Source organism: Siphateles boraxobius, unplaced genomic scaffold, assembly GCF_051911475.1.
Source record: "Siphateles boraxobius isolate OS27281-9 unplaced genomic scaffold, OSU_SipBor_1 22, whole genome shotgun sequence".
NCBI lineage: Eukaryota > Metazoa > Chordata > Actinopteri > Cypriniformes > Leuciscidae > Siphateles > Siphateles boraxobius.
Window position 1 is genome coordinate 18,190,676 of NW_027508833.1, and position 25,659 is coordinate 18,216,334.

At 39.4% G+C, this 25,659-nt stretch overlaps 1 protein-coding gene across 6 annotated transcripts in view; it reads left to right on the plus strand.

The window, feature by feature from the left end:
* npas3 (neuronal PAS domain protein 3) overlaps window positions 1–25,659 on the plus strand; it is a 339,316-nt gene that overhangs the window by 138,540 nt on the left and 175,117 nt on the right. The gene's annotated exons all lie outside the window — the stretch shown is intronic.

A 25,659-nucleotide genomic window follows, 5' to 3' on the forward strand; every position in this document is an offset into this window, starting at 1 on the left:
GGACTGTCGTTTCTCTCTCTCTCTCTCGTGCAGTCGGCTCATGGTCTTCACACATATCAATCACTGGCGGTCGTCCCGGATGATTCAGCCCTTTTAGTCAGTCATTATTTATGCTTCAAAGTCACAGAGGGGGAAAAAACAAACCTGCCCTGAGAATGTATTTATAGAATGAGGGATATTTAGGACGTACCGTTGTTCTGTCACAGAAAGAAGCTGGACAGGGTGCAAATTTAGATGTGGTTCTTATGGATTTGGCTGTTAAACCATTCAAGACAATTCTGGCTTGATTTCCAAGGGTGGCTCAAGTCCAAGTTGGCGGATCCAGCAAAGACGTTTGATGAGGAGACTTTTTATGACTATCTATGTGAGTATATATAGAACGTCTTATTACCCAAACATGTTAATTACTATGAATCTACATTATTTGGAAAATGTCAGTGTTAGTATAGTCAAATCCATGATAAATGGTAAACTTAAACCAATCTTAGTTACACTGAAAAAAATAATTTGTAGGATTTACTTGATAAAATCCTTGTAACAATTTGCACTAACACATTATAAGTACATTTTACTGCTACTGCTCTGTATGACTTACCTGTTATTATCAAGAAAAATCTACTTACTATTGAACATTATTTGACCTTTAATTGACACTTAACATTTAATTGAAGTAATTAAGTAAATATTACTTAATTATAATTAATTTATTTAATTTCACTTGTAGAATTAAGTAACATCTACTTAACTAAGTTTTAACAAAATTAACTTTTTACTCAAACAATATAACACTGAATTAAACCACACTTTTAAAAGTGTATGCTTTACTTAAATTCATTTAAGTAAATAACAGATATAGTAGATATTGTATAGTTTCCATACTGTATCTACATAATAGAAGTAACATGACACCTGAACACAGAGACCTCAATACTTGATACACAATACATAATGACGGTAACATTCGATGGATTGTTTTTGAATGAGTCATTTGAGTAGAAAATGAAAACAAAAACAACGATTAAACAGTTTAAAGACAGCTGGAAAACTGTGAAAAATCAACCTTATTAATTATTCATGCCCCAGTGCATGATGGGAACACCAGTTTTAGAAAAGTTGAGTGGATTTTAATAAATTTTAGCTTTAATTTAATAGAGGAATTTGACAGGAAAGAACTGATCTGTTTTTTTGATGAAACTACTGGAATATGTTGTTAATCATTTGGAAATCTTCTATAGTGCCATTAGACATCTCTCACTGAAAATGCAGTAGTAAAAGACGAATGCTGCGTCCAAGTTCACTTTGTAGCAAGCAGGGCAGGGTGGGGCTGAGATCCGCGGGAACGGAACAAGTTTCACGAAGGAGCTCCGGAAGGGTAAAAGGAGCAGTGAAAAAACTGCAGGACGAGAGAGGATCAGGCCTGGAATTTATGTTGATACGTTTTATTATGTTTTTTATGTGGCATTCGTCCATGAGGGGCTGCCGCTTTACTTTCGTTTTGTAGTTTATTTATTTTGATATTAAAGTTTGCCGGTTCCAACCTCCTCCTTCCCTGAACTATAAACATAAACTTGTTACACACATGATGTGTAGTGATCACCACATTTGGTTTGAAACTTTGTGACCATTAAAAAAGTATGTTCTATACAGTATGAATGTGTGCAGTATGAATGAAATCCGGACGTTCTTCATCCGCCATGTTGTCACTGTCATGTGACCTATGTTAGTTGTGTCTCTTCACTGCCATTCATTAATCCACTCCCATGGCCTCATCAGACAGTGAAGTGTCTATCAGATGCACACTTCAGAATCTCAGCAGATAAGTCACCTACTGTTTTATGAACACTACTCGGCTCGCATGCTGTTTTTCGCCTACTATTTAGTATGGAAGTAGGCATATTCAGATGTATCGTAAGTGTATTGCTTGAGTAGCACTGGATTTATCCTGCAGTTTATCATATCCGTGTTGTGCACCGTGAGTATCTGGTGTGAGTGTGTGGGCTGGAGGGCGAAACAGATCGCCGCTGTTGTAGCGTCAGTGTAGCGGCTGCTATTGTGCTTGTACACAGGTACAGTAATTAAACTGTCTCACCGCCGAATCCCCTCTGCCTGCCAGCTGCTGATGTATTATAGAGACATTCAGCTAATCGATTAAAAGTGCTCAGACAGGGGAGATGTTTGACAGCCCTGCGCTAAGATGAAATTAGTGTGAGGAGTGTGTGTGTGTGTGAGGCCACGAGTGACCAGGGCCCTGTGGGAGCAGAGCTGGGTGACATAGACAGTGTATGTGCTGATACGCATGTAATTAGGAGCCGCGCTTTTCGACAAGATTTCCAAAAGATCCCCAAATGCATAAGGAAAAGCACAGGGGCAAAAACAAGGGGGCTGAGGAGGAAACCGGGGGCGAGGGATGCAGCGGAGGGGGAGATGTGCTTTCGAACAAACTTGGCCTCCATCCAGCGTGGTTGAAAATAACATGAAATTATTCAGCTGCCAGGGAATGTGAAATCACACTAATTGGCTTTTGAAGTAGCCTGTGTGTGCGGCTGGAAAGGCCAAGGCCGGCCCCTGCACACCGGCTCGGGAGCTCCGCACGGCCTCAATCGATTTCACAGCTGATATTTCTTCGAATCAACACTTATTTTACATTGCACGCGGGGGCCCCTTTTAAATGTAAATCTGGTGTAAACTGCACATGTTGTTGGTCCGAGTGCAAACAAGGCGGGAGGGTGTGTGCAAACATGGAAATAAGCAGAATTTATTTACTTCAAAAGGCCGCGCCGGCCATTCGCTTTCGAGAGGGAACCTGGTAAACATTTGCAGTTTGTCTTCGTCCAACCGTTCGACCAAACAAATCTCTACAATGCACTGTGTTTTATTAGCTTGCCAGCATCCAAGAGCAGAACATGGATTTTTACAGTGAGTAAAAAGAGGGTTGTATGCATGATGGACCCCTGTGGATCAATCTCACCAAACCTGTCCGTATTCCATCCCCAAATCATGAGAAAGAAATGAGGTAATAAAAGCGTATTTCTAGGACCATTTCTTTGCAGTTTGACATCATTTAAATGATAATTGAGAACATGTCTCCTTCAAATTGATCACTGTTATGCACAAAAAATTCTCACTCTCATTACTGTAATGCAAAAACTTAATTATTTTAATTTATTTAAATATTTAAATTATATAAATGTTTATTTAAATTATTATACTAATTTAAATTATTATTTAAATATTATTTAATGCATTATTTAAATGTATTATTATTATTTCAAAGTATTTTGAATAATAATGCATCCCGGTTTATTGTACTGCTTTTAATTTATTCTGATTTAAATTGTGAAAAAAGCATGGTATTACAGTTTTTTTTTTTTAATATTATATTATAATATATTTTATGTATTTTTTTTTAATATTATTGTTTATATATATTTTTTTAATACTATTTTGGTAATACGATTCTTCATTTCATTTGTGGGGGAAATGAATGAATGAAACGAATGAATGAACGACTGACTGAATGAATGAATGAATGCATGCATTTTATATAATGAATTTTGTTGTTGTTGTTTGGTGATATGTGACTAGACATGTTAGATTCACCCATATAAAAATATCACTGGTATTGCTGATTAATCTTCGATTTTCCATCCTTTTAATCAAACATAAATGGATCAACCTTTAAAAGTTAACTGCCTTAAACAGCTGTGGTTTGTTGTGATCAGCTGTTTAGAGTCCACTCTCTCACATTTCACTGTGGCCTGTAATGTACCCAGGAATCAGATGAAAGCATGGTGTTTTTTGTGTCACCATCAAATAATCAGCAACACCCTGCTAGTTTCCATTGAATTATGCCACTCAAAAACAATGAGATGATTTATCTGCTTCCAGCACACATAATCATCACAATTAGAAGCCGCTTTGTGAGGCAGGGTCTCGTACTTCTAAACGCTGAGTTTAGCACAGGCTGTAGCTTTTGGCCTCACGGCTGCTCGAGAGCAAACTGTTGAAACGGCCCTTTCAAAAACAGTCCTTTCAACTCATCTGAGGCTTGTTTAAAATACAGACTCTGCTAAAAATCTGCTCCAGTCTGTTGCAAACGGCTCATGCTAAGCTAACACCCACATGAGTTTATTGTAAAGGCATTTTCACTGAATGTATGAACAGTGAGACCAAGAATGTATTTTAATAAATGAAAACTCAGTTTTGATTGAACATTGACTTCAAAAGGATAGTTTGTCCAAAACTCTAGCATTTACTTACCCTCATGTCATTCACCCTCGTAACCTTATTTCTACTGTGGGAGAAAAAGAAGATTTTTGTCCATACAATTAAAGCCAATTGGGTCTAAACATTGGAAACCAATGACTTTCATTAAATGGGGGAAACAAAATCAAATGATGACATGAGGGTGAGTAAATGATGACAGATTTTCTTTATTTTTTGACTGATCACTTTAAAGAGCATTTCGCAGAATGCTTCCGTGAGATACAGTAAGTAAAAAGTTTCTCTGCTGTGATTAGTCAGACGTTGCATGGAAAACACCTTCACTGGAGGCTGCAGGCGTGAAACGCGTTTGTATTCGGCTCATTACTCAGCAAAGTCAGCTGAGAAATGTGTCAGGCCACACGCTACACCGGTGACAGCGTTTGCTGACATACATATTCCTCCACACCACTAACGAGGAAGGCAGATTACCTCAGCACCTCAGAGAGTGTGTGTGTGTGTGTGTGTGAGACGGGTTCTTGCTGAGGCAGAGAAGACCCACTGGACTGCCTCACCGACTGCAGTAAATGGAAGCCCACCTATATCACCCCAGTCAACCCCCTCAAACCTCGCTGGATTCGCCCCAACGATCCATCTGTGAGACCCACAGCCCCTGTCAGACGCTCATTCATGGTGAACGGGCTAAAAATCCGCCATTGTCATCGAATGCTCTGTGAAGTGTGTTCCTTTCAACAAGATGAATTTTGCCCAAGCTTCATGCCATATTCACCTGTCCTTTATCTAGTATGTACAACACATGGCAGAGAATTGCGTTCTGTTTTTTTACCCCTAAATGCATGAATGCATTTATTACATATTCGGTTCTTTAGCGTCCCGGATCTATATCTAACACAGATGGATCTCTACCTGTTGCGATAATATAAAACTCTCCTGATATTAATAGAAACAATTACAGGTGAATTAAATGAAGCATATTTTTTTACCTTTTGGTGTTTGGAATGTTCAGTTTGAGCAGATGTTTTATTGCATCATCACTGTCCTCGTCAGAGCTCATTTCCAAGTACATTCAGCATCTGGCTCATATTTACGATATTCTCTAAACTGTCATTTTCAACATCTTCAAAATCAATATTTTGATCGCTGACAGCTTCTTCACCAGGTCTACCATCAAGTGACTTTGACACTGATATTTTTTTGCGTGCAGTACTTACTCTGCAGTGAATCACTGAGCCATTTCAAGTTTTGCTGATGATACTTTCCATTCTTTTGTTTTCCGCCTGCAGTAACTATGTTTGAGTGAAACGTCACTTCATCATTGTGCACCAGACATTGCCAGCTTAATAAAGGTGAATTGCACTTATTCAGTCATCAAACTTTCAATTATTGTTGTGCAGAAAAATATACTTAAACTGTTAGCCGACCCTATACAATTTTACAAAAAAATTAATGGGAAAACAGGCATTCTTTTATATTGTTTATAATTAATTTATTGAGGAGTACTACGAAGATTAATGTCTAACTTAATAAATGAGGAGGAGAGTAGTGAATGACGTTCTGGGTCACTAAAGACCCGAGGTATGCGTTTAAGGGTTTAGCGCCATGTTTGTGTGCAAACATCTGATAAAGATCTAATAAACATATGTATAATGCATTCTAAACCATAACATTTTGAACACTTTGATGTGCTGTCAGGGTTTAAGAGTGTTGTTTTACTGAGGTAAAATCAGTTCTTCTGACATTCAGTCAGCTAGTGTCTCATAGAGAAGACTTCCTGCCTTCATTTCCTCTTTTTTTCCTCTCGTCCTCCTCTTTAGCACATGATAAAACACTCACTGGCTGCCTCTGACCAATCACGATTGCAGTAGAGCAGTTAAACTGTTTTATTGCCGCCACCCTCAAAGCTTCGGAGTCTTCAATATTCCCTGTAATGGTAGATTAATTTCTGGTTTGCTAATGCAATCCCGGACAAAATACTTTAAGCAGGTTTTAAAGGGAGGGCTTTTGGTGCTGATGGTAGGTAGCTGTGAAAGAAGCAATCGGTGCACAAAAGCAATCAGGGCGTTGAGGAGGACAAAGCCAGCGCTGCTTTCCTGAGGAAGCACCACAACATGTGAAATTGACCTGTTCCCTCACCTAATTCTCTGCCAAGGGCAAGTGTGTGAGGAGGGGCGAGCGCACACACACACACACACACACACACACACACACACACACACACACACACACACACACACACACACACACACACACACACACACACACACACACACACACACACACACACACACACACACACACACACACACTCACACAGACAGGACTGTAGAATAGATCCATTACACTGTCTTCTGCAGGAGAGATCTTAAAAACGTAGTGGAGAGGAGGCAGATAAGAAGAGAGGCAGATAAGACCTGCTGCTTGTGGCTTTACCTTAGTGTGCTGCCGCCCCGTGATAGCAGCTTTGCATTTGTGGTTAAGCACAGAACGAGAAACAATGGCCATAGCCACTATATATATAGATGTAGTGAAAATTGGATGAGATGTATGTGTTTTTCAGTGGTTGATTCTCATATTTTTACAGTTGGTCCTTCACAATACTGAATAGTAGTTGGTTCCTACCTTATCCCTAACCAGCCATGACATAGAAAGCATAATATATTTTATGATAGTTCCTACCTTATCTGAGTTCTTGTCTTAAAGCTTATCTTTTATTGGGGGGGCTTGTAATACATTGTGATGTGTTTTAATGTTTGTGTCTGCTATGTTTTTATTCTATGTTTGTATTGTAAAGCTTTTTGGTCAGCCTTGCTGTTGTTTTTAAATATGCTTGAGAAATAAGCTGAACTTGAACTTGAACTAGTTGTGAACAGTTCTAACCACACGCTATCACACACAGGTTAGATAATAGAACTGAAGGGAATGATTTACAAAGGCTCTTAGATAATGCAGTGAACAAATAGGTGTGATAGCAGATCTTAATTAAATCATGATGATGCTCGATACGGTTTGGTCAAATCTTTTTCTGGTTTAAACTGAAGTACAACTCAATTTCACTGTTTTCTGCAGCAAGTTTCATTCTTTAGATACATTTTTTTCTTTAATACTATTTTTTAATTATTCATATGTTGAATAATAATATGTTAAGGTCCACTCTGACTGTTAGTCAAGATTGTAATTTAGTCTTTGACCATTTTTCCTCCTTTCTTTAAACTTAGATTTAAGGTTATTAAATCAAAACAAATATTATTTACTTTAAGACATGTTCTTGGTCCAATTGTATGTGTATGTAATGGCACATCATTTTAAATCTGTCATCAAAATGTAGCAATTTATGCTGATTTCACTTAATCCACATGGGTTATAAATAGCTAAACAAATAGCTTTTATTTATGCAATGTTTTAGCAAACTCACATTCTGATCGATGTGCTCAATTCTGGAATAGAAAATGCTTTTTTATAATTAAATTATTTCCAGTTGGGTAAAATTAAATTCCACCCTACATTGTTTTCATTAAATATATTTTACTCTGAAATATGTCACATTATGGAAGTAAAATGGTTTGTGAATGTTGCTTCTTATTGACTTTAATTCACTTTTGATTGTGAGATCATAAATACTGGTCCATATTTGCATAGAGACAGCAGCTATGTCTAGCACTAACTAGTCTCAATGTTTTTATGTAACTAACCTAAAAAAAGTTATGACCAAAAATGAACTAATGTTAACTAACGTAGACTAATCTAAAAAGTTTATGCAACCGGCCACTGATTTCTGAAGTTTGCAGATTTAGAAAAAGAAAAAAAATTCCCCCTTAATATTTGTTGAGAGACAGACGTGTTCTGAACATGCTCATATCCACCTCTAGCTCCACGCTGACCTCTGCGTAATGAACTAGTTGTAGCGTACTAAATCAACGCAGAGTATTTAACACAACGGAGGAGCTAATTCCTCCATTTAACTCAACATTTGCAATGAGATGACTTGTACACTAATGGCTAGTAATTAATTCTTACCACCACCCTCTCTTTCTCTCTCCCTCCCTTTATATTCCCTTCCCCCCATTTTTTTCCCATCATGCTCTGAGGATAGTTCTACTTTTCCGATGCTTTATCTAATGCATAATGTTCATTTCAGGCCCCTAATTAGGTTTAAATGAAAATTGGCTCTGCAGAAAGATGGATAGCTGGGAAAGCATCAAACCACCCAGCATGTCCCGGAGTTGTGAGGCTGAAAATGCAATTTGGTGAAGCAGTGCTGCGAGGAGCGCAGAGTTCATTAATTTTTACGTGCAGGTACTATCCCAGAGGTGCACCTGACGTGCTCCGAGTCTACCTGGACATGAACACAAATACCGGGCCCTTTGCAGCTCACTTTTATTGCTGCTCTTTTGCTCTGCTGGTCCTTCCACAGGTACAGAAGCTGTTCACATACACACACTGATCCAAACCCAGTGAGCTGCCTACCTAGGCTGCATTTTGAGGCATCACTGACACTTTTTTTTTTTTTTACTGTACTACTGTACAGTAGGCTGCCTTCTATGATACATTCTTTTGACCAAATTGGATGGCTTGATCACAAACTTTTGATTTGCTTAAACATTGTGCAGAGTGTAAACATTTCATAGACAAATGTTTATTGTAAATAAATCTACAGAGTATTGATGAACAATCCTTAAAATCTAATTGAAAATGTACTATTTTACTGCATATTTCTAGTGCTATTTTTTTATTCTCATTGGACCATGAGCTTAGCCACATGGTAATGGCAACCTCTATTGGAATGAATTGCTTGTAAAAGTAAGCTTCACAAGATGTTCTGTTTGTGTGGTGTGTGTATTTGGAGAATGCTGTCTACTGTATGTAGTGTTCCAGATCGTCGCCTTTGAGGTTTCATTTCAGTCAGAGTGTTGTCTGAAGACATTTGCCTATGAAGGCAGTAAACAGAAGGCAGCTCGCTGGGTTTTGGAACAGAGCAAAGGATAAAAAAGATACACATTAACCCAAAATGACCCAACCGAAAGATCTTATACTGCAAAAATCTTGTTTTTACACTTGGACTTGTTTTCCAGTAGAAATATCTAAACATTTAAAACAAGATGAGTTTACCTCAGAAGCAAAATTGCACAAATATGATTGTTCTTCAAATGTTAGAATTTGTCTCTTGCTTTAGGGGAAATCCATCTAATCTAATCCATCCATCCATCTATCCAGTCTGTCTGTATGTCTGTCTGCCGGCCTGCCTGCCCGTCTGTCTATCTATTGATCTATAATTCTGTTTGTCTGCCAGCCTACTTGTCTGTCTGCCCCATCTGTATGTATGACCCGTCTGTCTGTCTGTCTACCCCGTCTGTCTGTCTGTCTGTCTGTCTGTCTGTCTGTCTGTATATCTGTCTGCCTATCTCTCTGTCTGTCTGTATATCTGTCTGTCTATGTGTCTGTCTGTCTGTCTGTCTACCCCATCTGTCTGTCTGTCTGTCTGTCTGCACCATCTGTCTGTCTGTCTGTCTGCCCCATCTGTCTGCACCGTCTGTCTGTCTGTCTGCACCATCTGTCTGTCTGTATGTCTGTCTGTCTGTCTGTCTGCACCATCTGTCTGTCTGTCTGTCTGCCCCGTCTGTCTGTCTGTCTGCACCGTCTGTCTGTCTGTCTACCCCGTCTGTCTGTCTGCCCCGTCTGTCTGTCTGTCTGTCTGCACCTTCTATCTGTCTGTCTACCCCGTCTGTCTGTCTGTCTACCCTGTCTGTCTCTCTGTCTGCACCTTCTGTCTGTCTGTCTACCCCGTCTGTCTGTCTGCCCCATCTGTCTGTCTGTCTGTCCTGTCTGTCTGTCTGCCCTGTCTGTTTGTTTGTTTGTCTGTCTGCCCCGTCTGTCTGTCTGCCCCGTCTAGCTGTCTGTCTGCTTGTCTGTCTGCCGGACAGTTCTATAGTTCTAAGTCTATAGTTCTGTCTGTCTGTCTATTGTGGGTCACCTCTATTTGTTTGACTGTCTGCCAGCTTGCATATCCATCTATCCATCACATTTTTTTTATTTTTGTTGTTGTTGTTTGTTTTGTTTACAGATCTCCAATTGAGTGTAGAGTAATTCTAGATAGGCTGGGTCAGTTTGATTCATCCTATATGAGCTTGTCATAAGCCTCCATGTGAGCATCATGGCATTAACTGCAGTTCATCACTGTAATCTGAGGCTCAGATATGGAACCTCTATCTTTCTCTCTCCTTCTCTCTTTCTCTTCTCCTCACTGGATCATGTCATTGTGGGTTAGCTCCTAATTACTCTCTCCCAGAGACGTTCCAAATATTCCCCTGGTGCTAATATTTTTCTGCCTCAACGACTCATTATGTTGTTTGGCAGACTGAAACATCAGCCTTTCAATGTCTGAGCACCACGGCTCATGTACAGTCTTCCACCTCTACACCCCTCTCTCTCTCTCTCTCTCTCTCTCTCTCTCTCTCTCTCTCTCTCTCTCTCTCTCTCTCTCTCTCTCTCTCTCTCTCTCTCTCTCTCGTCTGTCGGTCTGTTTCCACGACTACTCCTGTTGCTGTGGCATTACAGGTTGTTCTGTGCAGTCTCAAAAGTGTAGGTAATCATCTATGATATAGATTCAATAGCATGATTCCTGAGTCTCATGTCTGTTCACCTTCTGTTGATTGCACACAGCGATTATCTGCCTTTTCCAGGCATCATTCTGCGGTAAGGCCGATCTTCCCAGTATATACTCTGTCATCTTACTTTTTCTTCTCCTTTCTGTCCCTTCTATAAGCATTTGATTGTTTTAGTTGGGTTGATTATTCATTCCTTAGGAGACATAAAAGAGTTTTTAATTAATAGATAGATAGATAGATAGATAGATAGATAGATAGATAGATAGATAGATAGATAGATAGATAGATAGATAGATAGATAGATAGATAGATAGATAGATAGATAGATAGATAGATAGATAGATAGATAGATAGAGTCCCATCCACGGTGAAATTTCATTGGTCTGAACTCATTTGAACAAGAGTTTTAGATTAATTATTTAAACAAATATAGTCTTTTGTATCTGGGCAGATGTGAGGCATTTAGATCTCTTGAGATGCATGTGAGATTACTGAAGTAATTTTCACAAGAGAAATTACTTAAAAGAAAGTGATTTAAGCAAAAGTCTCAATTAATCTGCATTTAACCTTTTTGCAATTGAGGAGAAACAATTGAGATATTAATGAGAACTCATTTGCGCTTTTCTTTTTCTTTTCTATGGCTGCACATTCACACAGAATCACCTTGACTTTCTTAGTCTTGGGCATTCTGCCAGGTAGGATGTGTTGAACTCAAGGACACCCGTAGAGGACAACATGGCGGCGTTTCAGCGTGCATGTTTTGATGTGTGTGATGAGGCAGTCTGAGGCAGGCAGGTTTTAGTGTCATGTCTGTTAGATGCATGTAATGCTTCAATTGTGAGCTGTGAGAGAAAAGTGTCTGGAAAACACAGACTTCATGGTACATAGAGCGGCCTTGATGTTACTTTAGCCCCTCATAGAACACACCTCAACCATGACATCCCCTGTTATGTGTGTTTCAGCACAAAGAAACGCTCCAAAACTAAAGGAAAGTGGAAAAGTCCGGTCTTTCGTTCTGCAAGTTTTTTTTTTCTTCTGTAGTTAAATGTCTTCTTAATATTGTATTCCGTTTGACTGAATCGTCCATGCTGAGAATTTCCCAGCATGCGAATTATTAAACAGTGTAAGCAAAGTTAATAGTCAAGTGCTGACCAAGTGCTTCAGAATTTCTGCGGCTTCTTCAGCAAACCTAAACCCACCAATTAGAATGCTTAATTTTGCAGGAAAACACGAAGAAAGCTTATTTTCCATCGCACAAGTCTGTAAGCAGTCAAGCTGTCTGAATCTCGTCCAGTTCTTTGCTGTCCCGCAGCATGCGTCCTGCAGGCCTGGCCGGGTTCGGTTGGGTTTATTAAGAGAAGCCTGCTGCTGCACTTTGGTAATGGATTGTTTATCTGTATGGCTGCACTCGAGGGCAGCACAGGCAGCCTGTCTTGCGGTTTAATGCGGTTTGCCATAATGAATGCATTTCCAAATTAGATGAGGCTTTTCCCCCCCATTATTTTCTTTTGCTCATCCCGTGGTATTGATTCATTTGCGGTGCCCCCTGAACTTGACCTTGCTAGGTCTGGTCAATGTCAATATCTCGTCCTCCTTTGCCTTTCCTCGTCAGAGCGAGCTATCGATAGCTGCATTTAGCAACCGGGACTCTTAGGATCTAAAGATCCATACGCATTTCGGAGGTGTCGGAATAACACATCAGCCTGTGAGAACGAGAAATAGCACAGTATCCTTGACTTTAAGTCAACATGACCTGGTGAACGATTCTTTAGTGCGTGCTATCCTGAAGAAAATAAAATGTGGATGTCATTTCAAAACAATATGGATTTGATATTATTGGATAATATTATTTTTAAGGCAGTTAAATTAATTTAATGTGTTAACTTTGTATGATTAATTAGTTATTAAAAAATTATATTTAAAAAATGACTGAAAAAAATATTTGATTTAATAATGTGATGTCTTAATTTAGGGACTTTTCTCAGCAAATTATCATATGCAATTAATTTGATTAATTAATCAACCTGTCGAGTAATTAATTTGATTAATATTTTTAATTGATTGACAGCTCTAATTATTTTTCCTCCGCCCACGTGGCCTTGATTACACTGGGGTAAAAAAAGAGGTGGAAAAATTTACTACAGTTTGATGGATGATTATGAAAAGCTTGTTTTCTTTCATGCACAATAAGACCAGGTAACTTTTATTAAAGGCAGGGTAGGCAATTTGTTCCAGAAACATTTTTGTTGTGCTAGTTGAAAGTCTCCTCACATCTTGATAGTAATCACTAAGTTAAGTGGTCTAAATGTATTTGAATATTATCTGTAGAAGAAGTTGGACCATAAAATGTTCGTCAAATCATTGAATTCGGTCTAAATGCAATGTCCTACCTGACTGTCAACTTTAGTTTAGGATCCAATTCTCACTATTAACTAGTTGCTTATTAGCATGCATATTACTAGGATTTTGGCTGTTTATTGTTACTTAAAAAGCACTTATAAGTTGGACAGACGTCAGTCACCGAGCACCGCAACCGAAACAGCAGCTGCCTTTTACAGTTTCTCCTGAAACAAAACAAAGAGCTTATGCCACCACGTTCACGCTGTAACTACTGTAATTTGGAAGGAAACCCATAATGCTTTACTTGAAGCGGTTTGTGACTCGAATTTATGCTTTTTAATGGCAAACACGATCAACGGCGAAATGAATCTGCAGCAGTCAGGTGATACATGTCAGAGCTCTTTATGTTGTTTATGTTCATTATTATTGTCATTTTATGTGCTTTGAGACATGAGGTAGTTTAACGCTGTCTCTCGTGATGCTTTTGTTTGCTCCCTGCTGTGAGAGTTCATGTGTTTTGGAGGAGGTGTGGCTTTGGAGACGCTCTAAAGGGAGGGTGGGATCTCATGCTTTCAAAGCTAGCTTGCTATGGCTAGTCTCTCCGAAAATTGCTTACCCTACCTTTAAGAAATAAACAGGATGTCATGTTGATTTTAAAATAAACTTTTGAAGTAGGGAAAGCCTGTGCACTGGGAGGGAAAAAAAAACATCTTAACCAGCCTAAACCGGTTTGCTGCTCTTAACTGGTCTCCAAGCCAGGTCAGGCAGGTCCGTTGGTTGGATTTGGGCACTTTTCAGTTTTTTTCAGCAGGAATGTTGTGAATGACTCAACAGAAATGTAGTGACAGGCGACAGATGACGTGCTTTAAAATCACAGCGTGGTTTCAGTCTTGTCTTTCACCATTATCTTTGGTCACTCTGTCAAATGACCAGCTGCACAATACAGCATTCGCAGGGTTTTCCAGTTAAAACAGCAGGTGTACTCTTACCGTGTTTTACTAGCTTTGGGTTTCTTCTCCTTTTTTTACTGCAGCAGTGAAAATGAATGGGTTTTGTTCTTGAAATGGCTCTGCTTTGAGGATAATGCGAGCTGTGAGTATGATGACGCTCTCTTTCTCTTGCTGTCTCTCTCCCTCTCCGTTGGTTTTGATATGGATCGTGAGTGGACAGTGCTTGTCAGCTGGAGAGCTTGTGTCCCGCGCTCCCTCGGCCCTCTTATCTCCGTATCTGACACAGTTGTTTCTGCTCGTGATGAGAGGAAATAGCAAAATGATAAAATACCAAATCACTTCAGCGGGGACCTCAGAGCCTCTACAAGCTTTCCATAGACAATTATTCCTCACTGAGCGCCTCTTCAAGGTGTAATCTAACATCTCCGTAGCAACTGAGCTGAAGATTTCCACTTTTGCCGTGTGCGTTTGCGCTGTACGTGTGTTTTAGTGCGCAGAGATAATACCAGTCACACTGAGGCTAAGCACATACAGACTAGTGATGGGGATTTTAGAAGCTTTTGGATGCAAACTCACTCTTCTATTCATTGATGTGATGGCTTTCTGTTTCAGATCTAATTACGCTGCAGATAAATACATGAATGCAACAGCATAATTGTTATTATAAAGATTTTGAGTTTGACAAATTTTGAGAGGACAAATTCCGAGTAATTCCGAGTTACCATACTTGGCTTTATATATAGTAGGGGTGGAACGGTACACAGAAGTCACGGTTCGGTTCATACCTCGGTTCAGACATCACTGTTCGGTACGAGTTCGGTACAATGGAGGGAAAAGCAAAACAAAAATGCAGAAGGCAATAATTTTTATTTTATTATTTTTTACACCCAGTTCTTGCGTCTAAATAAGTTGCTTACATGAACAAAATGAGCCAACAATAGCAGACATAAGCCCTTTAAATAAAAATAAATGGCCATGTTTTATAAAAAGGTTCACAAAACTAAATAAAAATGTTTGACGTTAAGATGACGTTAAGTTTGACGTTAAGATGACAATGTAAGATGACGTTAATTTGTCACAAGGAATAATCATGTTTACTGCTTTACACGATTCTTTAGTAGTGTGGTTTGGGTGTCCTAAAGTGTTAGTAGAGTACTAAAGTACTAAAATAAACATTCACGAGTGTACCTTACTTCTCACCGCTGATTCCTGATGGTTTAGAGGACAATTACACCGAGTCGCACACTGTCTTTTCAAAGAATAGTACACCGGCGAGCGCGAAGTATAAGTGCCTCGTCCATTTGGGAAGGCGCGCGCGCGGTCAGCGGAGGCTTGCGCTGCGGAGGCAGGCTAAAGTAAACAAACCTAGCAGGGCAACAGATTAGGTGTCCCTAAAGGACCCGCGTATCTAACAGTAGTTCCGCATTACATTAATTAATATGCACGCGAGTTTTATTTATTTTTATACCGTGTATTCTCCATGTTAATTCATGCACCGAACCGTGATGCCCATACAGATTCGGTTCAATACGAATACATGTACCGTTCCACCCCTAATATATATATATATATATATATATATATATATATATATATATATAGTCAGATAAATAATAGCGAATATCAGATTAAATTAATGCATGAGATTTTTTTCTTTCAGTTTAATGCGGTTAAAATATTTAACGCAATTTACGCTGCAATCCGTTTTTCCCCGTCATCATTTAGCTAGCCTTACGTTGATCTTACTATTATTCATTCAAGTGCTATTAAACCATTCAAACGTGATAAGACGCAAAAAAAACCTCTTAAATCTGCACTGGCAATGAATGGCTGTGAATTTCCAGACACACAGGACTCATGCGCACAGAACGCTGCTATGGTGCACCGGCCGGATTGAGTTCTCTTTCATGTTTTACCAGACAATAACACCCCTCACAAATTGACCAAATTATGCCCAAAGTCCCAGTATGTCGAGTGTCCTCGTAAGCAAAGTCCCCCTGTAGTCAATAATTTTATCCCTTGAAACTCATCTTTGATCAACAAAATTACATATTTAAATGTTGTTTTTTCTTGAAAAAAATTTCTTCATGCCTTAAAATTGCTTGAATGTAACTCTACACCCTTGCCTCATTTAGTATACACGGTTCTATGAATATGCAAATTAGCCCTGCCTCCACTCAGAGATCCACTCGTTATGATCACACATTGATCTGATTGGTTACAAGGTAGTTTGTGACGTCAGAAACACCGGCGATTTCAAACTGCGTTTTTGAGACTGTCTTTGGTTCACTGCGGTTTTAAGGAGAAAATACTCAGCTTTTGACTTCTGAATTTGCACATGGTGTGTCTTAAAGCATATTAAAAAGACCACATAGACATATAAACAACATTAAAATCGTGATTTTCACCACAGGGGGACTTTAAATGAGTTGTGAGGACATCGGATATGTGTCAGAGTGATAATAGCCTAATAAACCTGCTGCTATGATGTCTGTCATTAATATAAATCAAAGAACAAAGACAACGAGAAAATCACTCACTGCTCTTGACTGAATCACTTTTGTAGGGACTGAATCACTTTAATAAGGATTAATCTATATTTAAGTTCAAATGTATGAAGTGCTTAATTCTTAGAACTTAATTGTTCCCTCGCTGTGTTATGGCTTTGCTATGTGGGGATAAATGTGCTGGTTACGTTCGTGAGACAGCTGATTAGTAGGCTACTCTTGTCATTGACCGTAAAACAGTTACAGGAATCACCAACCCGTCGATCTTGGAAGCATTTTAAGTCGATCGAGTTTCCAAAATCAGAGAAAAAAGTCTATTGTGTGTAGTAAGTGGTGTCTAGGGAATGCGGAGGAGCGTACGCCGTTACAATCATGTCATTTTTGCCGCACACACCTTTGGGCTCATGTGGACGCGTCGAGTATAAACAAGGCTTAACGCTTTAACCAGCTCAGCCACAGTAACAGCTCATATTAGCCAGCTAATCTTTTACTACCCTGTTAGAAAAAATATATAGTTGCATAGTTTCATGTGGTTCTTCTCCCTCGCTATATTATGGGTTTGCTATGTGGGGAGAATGTGCTGGTTACGTTTGTGAGACAATCAGCTGATTACTATTATTATATTATGTATTAAGACCCTTGATCCTCACCTGACTATGACTTTGTAATCTTTATCCATGATGTGGTTTATAATGGACTGTGGTACAGAAACTTGGTTTACTCTGGCTATTCTCTGCTGTCTCAGACGACGATGTTTGTCCCGTTTTAGCCACCGTAGCTTCTTCGAAAGGGAGGGGTGAGCAGTGGGCTGAGCCCTTAGTGCAAACTCGCAACCGAACCGCTAGATGTCGCCAAAAGCTACACATTGCACCTTTAATGTGGGAGACTAAATGTGAAATTATTACAAAATAAAAAATACATTTGAACGTTAATGTTAGGTGTGAATAATTACGATTAATTAAAAAAAAAAGGGATTAATTAGGTAAATTAGGGAATGAACTTGTGCTCCCGGGGGTGGTTCAGCAAAAAGAGCTCCCTGGTGTTATTTTGCAGTTTAAGAAAACAATTCCGCCACAGACCAGGAAAAACCTAGTCTAAAGTTAGTGGAACGCTATTCAGATGCTATTTTAAGTGTGCATGCTTAGCCATAATGTAGCGTGTGCACAACACACATACACTTTGCTTCTCTCATTTACACAGACGCAGCAGTTCCCATTTTTGCAAACCATAATAATTACAAGGAAAAATATTACAACACAAGGGAAGTCATTGTGGTGTCCATGAAGATGTGAAAAATAGGCATAAATCTATCTTACACATTTACCCAAATTATTATACGCCTGTTTAACCGAAGCTAATTTGGGTGGGTGTCTCCCATCCCCATACAATGTCACTTCTCTGTCTTTTACGGCTCTGACGAGAACGTAGGTCTCATCGGCTGTGGACCCGCTCCTGGCGTGCGCCTGGCAAATCCGCCATCATAATAGCAATCCGCCATGGAACAAGCGCGCCTGCTTTTAAAGGGAATGTGAGATGACGCTCTGATTGGTTTATTTCACGTTACGCCCAAACCACACCTATGAGTAATGTATCTACTTCAGACCAACCCATTTTAGATTAGCGTCGGGCACACGAGTAATTTATCCCGTCGGTATAACCGAGATCCGCCCATAAAATTACTTGTGTTTCGCGTTTGATACTTGCGTTTCAGATCGTTAAAATAGGGCCTACAGTGTGTGTATATACACTCACCTAAAGGATTATTAGGAACACCTTACTAATACTGTGTTTGACCCCCTTTCGCCTTCAGAATTGCCTTAATTCTACGTCGCATTTATTCAACAAGGTTCTGAAAGCATTTTTTAGAAATGTTGGCCCATATTGATTGGATAGCATCTTGCAGTTGATGGAGATTTGTGGGATGCACATCCAGGGCACGAATTTCCCGTTCCAGCACATCCCAAAGATGCTCAATTGGGTTGAGATCTGGTGACTGTGGGGGCCATTTTAGTACAGTGAACTCATTGTCATGTTCAAGAAACCAATTTGAAATGATTCCAGCTTTGTTACATGGTGCATTATCCTGCTGGAAGTAGCCATCAGAGGATGGGTACATGGTGGCCATAAAGGGATGGACATGGTCAGAAACAATGCTCAGGTAGGCCGTGAATTTTAAACAATGCCCAATTGGCACTAAGGGGCCTAAAGTGTGCCAAGAAAAAATCCCCCACACCATTACACCACCACCAGCCTGCACAGTGGTAACAAGGCATGATGGATCCATGTTCTCATTCTGTTTACGCCAAATTCTGACTCTACCATTTGAATGTCTCAACAGAAATCGAGACTCATCAGACCAGGCAACATTTTTCCAGTCTTCAACTGTCCAATTTTGGTGAGCTCTTGCAAATTGTAGCTCTTTTTCCTATTTGTAGTGCAGATGAGTGGTACCCGGTGGGGTCTTCTGCTGTTGTAGCCCATCCGCCTCAAGGTTGTGCATGTTGTGGCTTCACAAATGCTTTGCTGCATACCTCGGTTGTAACGAGTGGTTATTTCAGTCAAAGTTGCTCTTCTATCAGCTTGAATCAGTCGGCCCATTCTCCCCTGACCTCTAGCATCAACAAGGCATTTTCGCCCACAGGACTGCCGCATACTGGATGTTTTGTTGCATGTTACTGTTGATTAGATAATTGCATTAATGAGAAATTGAACAGGTGTTCCTAATAATCCCTTAGGTGAGTGTATATATATATATATATATATATATATATATATATAGATGTATAGATAGATAGATAGATACACACACACACACACAAACACATTTTTTGGAGGGTGCATAGTACGCCAGATCCTATGAAATCCATTCATGAGCAATTTGCTTTTCTGTGTCGATGTATTTCCTGTTGAATCAGGAAAGTGGCAGGACATTAATCATTAGTAAAAATGGATTAAAAGCCACAAAACTAATTTTTGATTTCACAGAGTCTTTTAAAAGCAGTCTGCGGTGGTCAACTCACTAGGTTTTGGAGCAGAGCTGCAGAGAGTGAAAGGGAGAGACAGTGGGTGAGCAAGGCGTCATTAGCGGAGAATGAAGCGGCTCAAATTTTGATGATATAAATGAGGAGAAAAGATGAGCATGGATTATTGAACACATCATCATGAAAACTTAAACCAGTCAAAGACGTTAAAAGAAACTAATTAAAACAAATGTTTCAACCTCCATCTTCACGGGCATAACTTATTCAGAGGCCTGCGCAAAGAGAACGATCCGGCCCTGTCATTATCCCATCTAAAGTAAATTATTTAATGACATTTGGCCTGTGAAAACATGAGGAGCAGATTATGGATTGTAGGACAGCGGATGGAAAGGAAAGCCAACGTGAGATTTGACTTACAGTTTGAAATGTAAGAAATATAGAATGTTGGTGAATTGTTTTGATACATCAATACATACACTGTTCTGTGTTATATCGCAGTTGACATATTAAAGGCTGCATTTATTGTATCAACATAAAGTTATTGTGTATTCTGTGCATATATCTGTGTAAATTCAATAAAGTTTTATTATGTACTGTAAATCTATTTTGATATTGAATCTTGGTCTTTAAAACTATTTATTTTTAATCATTTCACCTGACAATAAATTACTATAGTTCGGCACAGAACGTTTTATTTTTACTTTTGAAATGTATTATTTCTGCCCACTTGAACATTTATGATGAATATGCCTGAAATGCGTAAATGTTGCTTTTTATGGCCACAAAATGGCAGAAGAAAACTTCGACATTTGGGCTCTTGGAAGTGTAATTGAATTCCCCAAATGTAGACTTTGATGAAGGGTTTGGATTCAGTGAAACGTCGAACTCTAATTTCCATTTGACCTGCTTTCTCAGTATTGTGGATACTGTTGTATTGTTTATAATCTTGTGAATATCACCTTGGCTCTTTTGCGATGAAGAGTTTCTCTCTCAAATGCAGACTTGGGTTTCCGCCCTCTTCTTTGAGGAACGTTTGCTGCATTCAAAGACAACTGAACAATGAAAGAAGAAGAGTCTGTAATTTTCTAAATAAGCTAATGACATGCTGTGATCTGTTCGGTCTCATCATTTCATTAATTCGCAGCACTTTTACATTCAACTACACAAGCGCACGAGATGTGGTGGTGCGTGTGCATGATGGGCCGCTCAGTCCTGATCGTAGAGCACCTTGAGGTTTATCAATTACGCTGTGACGTTTCTCACTCCTGTCTAATGAGTGCAGACGTTGAAGCAAATGAAGCGTGTGAAACATGGGAGAAATCTGTCATTGTTCAGTTTAAATCAGTGCAAGAAGAAATGCAAGTCACCATGAAATCAGACATGACCCAATGTAGTTTCCTGTTATTATTGTGCAGGATTTATTTAAAAGAAAATGTTTGTTTTCATCTTTCATGGAAATGCAATAACTTGCCAAACCTCTCAACAGGCTTTTTTTCACCTGACGTCGTGTATCTCTCTTAGGTAGTTATTCATTCTCCATTCTGGTGGTACAGTATTTAGGCTAACATTACATTTCATCAATCAGTTAATTTATGAAAGACGAAAAGTAGCTCTGTTCTTTTTCTTATTAAGGCCTTTTTTTACTGTCTTCAGTTGGAGCATTTGATTCAGAACCTTAGTTCATATTTTTGTCTAATGAACAGCAATCTGCACCTAAACAGACTGAGACCACCTCTGAATCAACATTGTAATAATACTTCAGCCCTTTTTTGTGCAAAACAAACAAATCAAATTTTTCTCAAATCAAATCTTTTCAGGCAGGCTGTCCGCACTATTAATTGCAAGTGATTAATTGCAATACCGTATGAATATTTCCAGTTTTTCTGATGTTATCGTTGTGTCACGTAAAGAGTGAAGCAAAAGACAATTTGAAATCTGATTTGAGCAGCCAGAGCATCCAGACTGAGACGCATCTGTAAAAAAATGGATTGGAATCGCATTTCTAACCACCTCCAAATGTGGTTTGAAACAGTGATTTCATGTGTTTTTTGCTGTCCAGGGTTTCAAAACCCCATCTGGATTTTTGCTGGCAGACATAAGTCTTAAAAATAAGTCTTTTTTTCTACTGGAAATGCATCCTTTTATGCAAGTAAAATAGGCTGTGAATGTTTGGTTTAAAGGGGTCACATCCTACAATTTCTGTTCATTTTATTTATTTATTTATTTCAATTTTAAAGTCCACTTTTAATGATAGCCAAGTTTGAACTAACTATAAGTCTGATAAGTTTTATAATATAATACCTTAATATCTTTTTAAACTGAAATGCTAAAATGGGATGTAAATTGTGTTAAATTTAAAGGGGCTATATTCTATAAAAAAAAAATAATAGAAATGCCTTTGAAAAATGGCATAGAAAAAGTTCTGTCGACATATTTATGTTCTGAACTTGTGATTAATATGCTTCTGTGATTCTAAGTACTATTTTTCGACTGTCTCTTTTCCCTACCTCCCTGAAAACATTCCCGACTAGCCTCGTCTCCCCTTATCGCCACGGGCTCAGTGTGGGCGGTTAGCATTTGAGTTAGCATACCTTAGCACGTGAATTTCACCAGATTACACGACTTCCCATTGTGACGTTGTCCGTGTCTTCCGACCGGTAGAGCATTGACAGCTTGATGAATTAGGCCTGACACTTGCCAAAATAGCCGTCCTTTGTGCCAGCTGCCAGTTGAGCGTCTACAATCTGTTAATTGAATTGGCAATTTGTGTAACAGTACCTGCCCCTGAGCCTTTGGTGAAGCCAGGGACCGCCATTTAGCTCCAATAATCCAGGACTAGGGAATAAGAGGTCTAAGCTTCACTAGAAATTATTGCAGATTTAAAATGACAGTTTGATGCCTTCCTGCCAATTTCCCATTCAATGAGAAATAAATTAACAATAGCAATAATATTGACTTATAAAAGTGAAAGTTAAATTGACTTTCTAATAGCACAAGTGATTTGAAATTGCCACTGTGGCGAGTAACAAATTGCATTTATTGCAGTCTTGCACCAAATGCTGTTTGTGGCTTGGCTGGTATTGAAGACTAGCATTACATATTGAAAGTGTCAAATGGAAAGCAATACTGTCTCATAATAAAATGCCATTTGCATGTTTGCGAAATGCCGTCAAGGACTTTGGAATATTGCGTCTTTCGGTTTGTGATACTCTGAATGGAATAAAATTATCCTGTATGTCTTTGACAGTACACCAGTACTCAATAGACAGATCCTGTATATTTTACAGTGACTTTACTGTATTATGCAGGACTTATTAGGTCAGGCGTGATGTATTTGCTCGCGTTTCCACAGTAATATATTTGTATGTGCTCAATCTAGCGTGGCAGGGAGCTAAACTAGAGGAGATGTATTATGGAGAATCATGGCAGGACAGACATTGTGTTGCCTCTGTGCTCCCGCAAGCTCTTTATTCATATATCATTTGCGTCATGAGCAAAATGAAGCAGATTAATAGAGCATAATTCCTGAGATCAATATGCAATTATATTCATCTCTCTGGCTGCTTGGGCAGCCGTGTAGAGACTTGGCGACACAGTCGCATAGTCTTGTCGTTGGACAGTATTGGGTGTACCAGTAAACCAGGGGATGAAAATTGTTTAAGACGTTTAAATTTTTTTTTTTTTATCGTATGCACTTCCTGCTTTTTAGTGTCTAGAAACCTTTTAAAATCACCCTTTCATGAATCTGTCTCCTTTAATAATCACTTGGTTACTTGTTTCTATAAGCTAATCTGTGGTTCAACATGTTCACATTTTTCATTATGAAATATTACCCGTAGAGTTACAGTTTGCAGAGCTCCTCAAGGTCAAGGAATTTGGAGGACGTGTGGCTGATTTCCATGCAGTGATCTTAAGCGAGGATCCTTTTGTGATGAGAGCTATTGTCTGGAGATGTCGCTTTTAAGCACAGAGAGGAGGATAATTTGAGGCTGCACAAGTGACCTCTTAACTTTGGTATTTTCTTTGTCGACTGACTTGTACTACCGATGGTTGTGATCTCTGCTGGAGCACTTTATATGTAGCCTAGCGTAGCCAGACCTTCAGACTAATGACAAAAGGTCTGATCTCCATGGTAGCTTTCATTGGCCAAGGACCACCCAGAGGCCATCTGACTGACATGTAAAACAATAACAGATTGTTTTGTTCCGTGTCATGTTTAGGTAGGATTTCCCTACAATAACAGACAGGTGTGTAAAACTCTTGGACGCATTTTAAAGAGTCTATACCATGAACTTCACATACTTGACACATATATTTTTGTAAATCCAGCGTTTAGTTGATCCTGATAAACTCACATTGTCAGAGGTTGAAAACATGATGTCGTTCTATTAGGGGTTTTTGCTTCACGACAGCTTTGTTTCCAGACATACTATTAAAGAACACGGAAATCCAGAAGAATTCAATCAGATGACGTCTTCAAAAATCCTGAAGTGTTTCCAGTTAAGTTTGCCATATGCATCAGACTATCAGCCGTGGGCATGACGTCTGAGGCTGAGACTACATGATATGCGGTATTTTATTGTTTTATTTTTTTTATTCTTGTATGATTTACAGTGTATTTGCTGTATTGTGCAAGACTTGTCTTTCTTTCTTCTTTCTTTGCTATGACACATTATATGCTGTTTCAATTCAGGTCTATTTTCAGGATTTGATTTATTTATTTTATGGTTTGATGTGAAGAATATTCCACATATGTTTTTTATGGAGTTTTAAAGGGAAAAAAACCTCATGATAGTAACTGTTTGTTTATAATTAATTTAAACGAGGTATTACGCTGACATTCTTGCTGTAGGTTAATTCTGTTTACTCATCGATTTCCAGATTTCTTCACATTCGGTTTTTGAAAAGTGTAAATTTTGGAACTGTTTGTGTTGCCAAATGTTTTTGAACCAAATAAACCAAATTCTTACATCAGACAGACAAATTTAAAGTGTGTGTGTGTGTGTGTGTGTTGTGTGCCAGGCTGCGTTGATTGCATGTGCATGAATGCACTGTGTTTAATGTGCAGGTGTGTGTGTGTGTGTGTGTGTGTGTGTGTGTGTGTGTGTGTGTGTGTGTGTGTGTGTGTGTGTGTGTGTGTGTGTGTGTGTGTGTGTGTGTGTGTGTGTCTGTGTGTGTGTGTGTGTGTGTGTGTGTGTGTGTGTGTGTGTGTGTGTGTGTGTGTGTGTGCATGATTTCTGTGTGATCCCCAGGGTGTAAGAGCTCCCTCTGCTGTGCGCTGAGAGCCTCTGTGTCCTTGTCCCACCGGATTCTTGCTCAGGATTGTTTGCCTTTCCACCCACAGTGGTGGCTACTGACCCCGACGCTCCAGGGACAGTGATGAGGGCCCAGCTCTCTCTCTCTCTCTCTCTCTCTCTCTCTCTCCTCTGGCTGCCACTGCCCTTCCCGCTCGTGTTGTGGCAGGAATGTTCCTCCAGGGCGGACACAGGGCTTAGTGCTGAAAGCATTACCGGAGGGGAGAAGTGTGTTTACCCAGCTTGAGGCTCTCTTAAGGACAGAGGCTTCTCATGTGGGTCCCGGCCCCTCTCGTGCACGCTCACCTGGGGCACGACGTCCTTATGTCCCCGTTACGCCCTCCCTGAACGGCAAAGCGTTGTTTGCTACTGGTCCTTGAGAATCCTTAATGGCCGTTCAGCGCTTTATTACATCATTAATTGCACTTAATTCAGCAACATTACCCAAACGCCTGGCTAGGCTTGGAAAATTAAGTACAGAGCACTTTGTTATAAAATTCTCTATAATGAGCTCTGGTGGGACATGCTCTGTTTAGTTTGAAATCACCCCAGGCCATTTTTTAGCAGAGCCTGAGCCGACTTTAAAGTTGGAAACTTGGAAAAAATGCCCTGAGGGTGCTGTTCTCTGGGTGCTTTGCAGCTCAATGGATGTGGCGATATTAGTCCTGCTATAAACAGCGGGCTTTGTAGCACCAAGCCTGGCTCAATATGCAGAGCAGAGCCGTTCTGTGGCTTTGATTTGCATCTGTGTATTTACAGTA